Source organism: Pteropus medius, unplaced genomic scaffold (assembly GCF_902729225.1).
Source record: "Pteropus medius unplaced genomic scaffold, Ma_sr-lr_union100, whole genome shotgun sequence".
Taxonomy (NCBI): Eukaryota; Metazoa; Chordata; class Mammalia; order Chiroptera; family Pteropodidae; genus Pteropus; species Pteropus medius.
Window position 1 is genome coordinate 11,210,429 of NW_024354500.1, and position 5,198 is coordinate 11,215,626.

At 34.8% G+C, this 5,198-nt stretch overlaps 1 protein-coding gene across 1 annotated transcript in view; it reads left to right on the plus strand.

Moving 5' to 3' along the window:
- The window catches only part of CEP162 (centrosomal protein 162), an 87,701-nt gene extending 83,391 nt beyond the window's left edge, over positions 1–4,310 (plus strand). Inside the window, exon 28 of the mRNA XM_039853305.1 lies at positions 2,951–4,310. The gene's annotated coding sequence lies outside the window, so the exon portion shown is untranslated. The remainder of the gene's footprint in view (positions 1–2,950) is intronic.
- The last annotated feature ends 888 nt before the right edge of the window (positions 4,311–5,198 follow it).

Below are 5,198 nucleotides of genomic sequence, written 5' to 3' on the forward strand. Positions count from 1 at the left end.
AAAAAAGAACAAAGTTGGAAGCATCACACTTATTAAATTTGAAACTATATTACAGAGCTGTAGTAATCAAAACGGTATGGTCCTGGCATTAAAAACAGACTGTAAACCAGTGGAACAGAATCAAGAGCCCAGAAATAAATTCATGCATATACAACCAACTAGTATTTGATAAGGGAGTCAAGAATACTCAATGGAGAAATGACATTCTCAATAAATAATTCTGGGTAAATTGGATATTCACATGCAAAAGAATGAAACTAGACCCCTATCTTACACCACTCATAATGGATTTAAAGAGTTAAAATAAGACCTGAAACCATAAAACTCCTAGAAGAAAACATAGGGAAAACGCTCCTTTACCTGGGTCTTGATAATTATTTTTTGATTATGACATTTAAAGCATAAGCAACAAAATTTTAAAAAAAGTTGGACTACATCAAACTATAAAAACTACATAACTAAAGAAACAAAAAAATTAAAAGGCAGCCCTATGAAGTGGGAGAAAATATTTGGAAACCACACATCTGATAAGGGGTTAAAATCCAAAATGTACAAGAAACTCATAACTCAATGAAAAAAAAAAAAAAAAAAAAGCAAAAGGACCTGAATAGACATTTTTCCAAATAAGATATTTATAGCAATAACAGTTATGAAAATGCTCAAGATCGTTCATTATTAGAGAACCGAATCAAAAAAGCACAATGAATGTCACCTCACATCTGTTGAATGGCTGTCATCCAAAAAGACAAAAATAACAAGTGTTGGTAAGGATGCGGAGAAAAAGGAACTTGTTGGCGGAATATAAATTGGTGCAGCCACTATGGAAAACAGTATGGCAGTTCCTCAAAATATTAAAAATAGAATTACTGTGTGATCCAACAGTTCCACTTTATATATCTGAAGGAAACAAGTCACTATACCAAAGAGAGATCTACGCCCCATGTTCATTGCAACATTATTTATGATAGCCAATACATGGAAACAACATAAATGTCTATCCGTGGATGAAGGATAAGGAAAATGTGGTGTATATACATACAGTGGAATAGCATTCAGCCACAGAAAAGGAAATCCTACTGCTTGCAACAACATGGGTGGACCTTGAAGACATTTTGCTAAGTGAAGTAAATCAGACAGAGACAAATAATGTATGATCTCAGTTATATATGGATTCTAAAAAAACTCATAGAAACAGAGATCAGACTGGTAATTGCCAGAGGAGGGGTGGTATGGGGGAAATTGGTGAAGATGGTCAAAAGGTACAAACATTCAGTGTAAGTTCTGGGGATGTAATGTATAGCATGCTGGCTATAGTAACAATACTGTATTGTATATTTGAAAACTGCTAGGAAAGTAAACCTTAAATTTTCATCACAAGGAAAAAATTTTGAAGCTATGTGAGGCAGTAGATGTTAACTTATTGTAATTTTACCATAAACATATAGTAAAATGATATGTGTGTGTGTGTGTGTGTGTGTGTGTGTATTAAGTCAACTACCTTGTATACCTTAAACATACAATGTTATATGTCAGTAATATCTCAATATAACTGGAAAAAAATGTTAAATGCCAAATTAATTTCACCATATAATAGCCATCTAAAATTTAAGTATAATGTTTTACTTAAAATTAAAAATTCATATAGCATTTGATGTTCCCCTGAACTCAAGCACCTATTTACACAATATTTCTGAAATGCTTTTATGTTAGAATTAAGAAGTTAACTCTATAGTAAGGCAGGGTCATTGATAAAAATTACATTAGAGATGTTCATTCAGCATATTCAATATTTAGGAACGTTATTGGTTTTGTTGCCCTCAGTAGTCGTTTTTGTATGTCTCGCTTTCTCTGGTTTGTAATGCTTGTGACTAATGATTCCCCTGTGGTACTGGAATGGGTACCCTCACTTCATAGCTGAAAAAATTGACCCACATAAGCAAGGCAGTTTAATGTGGTGGTTAACAGCAGGGACTCTGGGGCCAGGCTGCCTGGGTGGAAATCCTGACTGCTTCAATGGATTGTGTGTGAGCCTTGACCAAAATTTTTTTTAACTTATCTGTGCCTCCATTTCCCTACCTGTTAAGTGGAGATAAATATGTAGAATTCACCTCCTAGTGTGGTGGCAGAATTAAATGAGTTAACATGGATAAAATTCTCAAAACCAAGCCTGGCACATGATAGATGCTACATGTGTGTACTTTTCTTATCATTTCTAGTGCTATAACATAATGACATGTGTTGTATATTAAAACTATCTTGATTGCATCTCAGGTGCTATTCTTAAGAGGAAGAGCTTTTTGGAGATGTTTGGAGTCATACCAAGTTATTAGAAATTTCTGATGCAATATAGTACTCATTATTCACAGCTTAAAAAAACAAACAAACTAACTAACTAAAAATCCCTATCAGAACTAGATTCTAAATGTCCCACTTTTCACCCTCTTCACCTGCAAGCCTGTTCATTGACACAGTGGAGCCGGTTGGGTAGGGCTCCCTCTCCGCCCACTCCCCTCTGATACATAGGTCACCGGTTTACTATAGCCAGCATTGTCCCCTTTAGCTCCTTGAGATTGTTTAAATGTTCTTCACCCCCACTATGAACTGTAACAGTAATATGGATTTTTATTTACAGATAATACAGCAAACACACCAAGTAGTAGAAACGGAGCAAAACAAAGAAATTGAGAAATGGAAAAGACTCGCACAGTTGAAGAATCGTGAGCTGGACAAGTTCCGCACAGAATTAGACTCAATATTAGATGTTCTCAGAGAGCTGCACCGGCAGGGGGTGGTTGTGCCAGTTTCTTTTGCAGATGAAGTGAACGCACCAGAGTATTATTAGACACTTCAGGCGTTCCCAGGAAGTGTCTAATAATACTCTGGTGCGTTCACTTGCAGATGAAGTGAACGCACCAGAGTATTATTAGACACTTCCTGGGAACGCCTGAAGATGGATGATGGCTGGGATTGTGCCACTGTCGGAAGGAAGCTTTTGATAACAAGTGTTCCAGTATTTTGCCAGAAAGCAAACAACACAAAAGCAACATTTCAGAATAAATTGCCCTTAACCAATAAGAAACAAAAAAACTTTATGGTATATTTTACTGAAAATCAGTAACCAGTCATATTTTAAATAATTCATGAACAAGTCCCTTTATGTCAGGTGATTAGTGTTAGATTTATTGTAAAAGTTCTCACATGCTAGATATGGAAGGAAAAGAAAATTGCACATATTCTGTCATTGTTGACTTAAGTGTGTATTCTCAATTCTTGGTGCAAAAAAACAGGTCCTCTTATGGAAACACAGGAAGGAATATGAGAGCACAGTGGCTTGGACAGTCACATTGACAGTCACCTTAATAGGAGAGCTTCCGCCATCATTTTGATGAGAATTGTAACTTCTGTACAAGTAGACAGTGAACTCTTGTGTTCTCCCAGATTTCTATTCCTAACTCTAGGTGCCTTATTTTTGCACTTGATACAGGTACAAAATATATTTCACAAGTGAAATAGGTGAATTTGATTTATTCACTGTTTTAATCTTTCATGCTACATGTCTTAAATGCCAGTTCTTTTTTGTAACTAAGATTTTAAAACAATATTAACATTTTTACTTTATTTAAAAAATAATTTATGTCCATTAGAAAAAACTAAAAGCATGCATAAAAGTAGCCAGATTCTTATTTTATTTTATAATTCCCATTTCCAAAAGCAGATAGTGAGTATATAAAATACTGGTAAGTTAAAGGTATAGCCAGTTTCTTTCAAATGTCCTAGCCCCGTTCTGTCCAGTACATGTACAATGTGAGCCACATGTAATTTCTGATTTTTATTGTTGCCACATTTTAAAAGATTTTTTAAAAGATGAAACTAATTTTAGTAATTTATGTAATCTAATGTAGCCAGAATGTGAAAGTTGAGTTTTACGTTTTGGTTTGGTTTTTGTTTTTTTCGTACTAAGTTTCTAAATTCTGATATATTTTACATTTATAGCACATTTCAGTTTGGACTAGACACATTCTATGTGCTCAATAACCACATGCCAATAAATGCAATTATAGAATAATAATGACAAAGTGAATACTTTATAAAGGACAGGTGAAATAGATCTTGGTGAATAGATTATGGGTAGCATAAAATAGATTATGGGTAGCAAACGTGAAATGTGGAAATTAAATTACAAGAAATACAATTAATGTCTTAATGTCCAACATTTTTAATGTCCTTTTCTTGAGAGTAGGTAAAAGCATTAATTATACTTTGCTATTTTTTTATGTAAAATTTTAAGTTATAAACTATTTTGGTTATTATTTGAGTGTACTTTGTGTATTTTTTATCTGCAAGCCTATTAATTTATAGCTACACCATCCCTTTCCTTGTCCTTTTGACTGATTCTATTAATGAACCATTCATTCAGGCACAAACACGGTTGATTCTAAAACACAAGGAAGTACAATTATAGATGGTTACTTACAGCAAAAGTACATTCTATTTGATGAGGATTCTATATTCTTTTTTGGAATAACCTGTGCACATGGCGGGTCTTCAATTCTATTTACAGTTTAAAGATCCATAAGTACTATCAGAATTATTACAACTAAAAACCTCAGGGACCATACATATTCTATTCCTTAGTCATTGCACTGAGGGTCCAGGGTAAGAACACAGAAAATAGACTATCTTGAGTAGGACGTCTTTTATGAAGATCTAAGCCCCAGAAAATATCAATCCTCTGCTACCAGTTCCATCCCCTCAGTTTCATAAGGCACCTGCATCCACAGGCCTTCTCTTCAGAACCTTATCAGAATATATGGCTTGTGGCAGACACCACTGCTTTTGTGCGGAGTGCTTTCTGATCAGATCTACTACTACTTATGAGCCCACAGCATTCTATAACTAGTATCTGCCTACCCGTCAACCCTCGGAAATCTGGGCTTTAGCATTAGGGTCCATTCCATATTGCAAAAACTCTAAATTTCTGTTAAATGCCTCTTTCCCACCCATACATAGTAAGGACTCTAGGTAGGTCCAAGACCTAAAGGCACATTAAATAACAGGTAATCTTACTCAGAATAAGATGGACACTTGGTAGTTATGTGGCCATTCAACGGCCATCATGCTTTGAAGAGCCTCTTAGCAGTGAATGGTAGGAAAAGTGAAGTTTGAATATTTTTCTAATCCTTCCAAGGTACTAATCA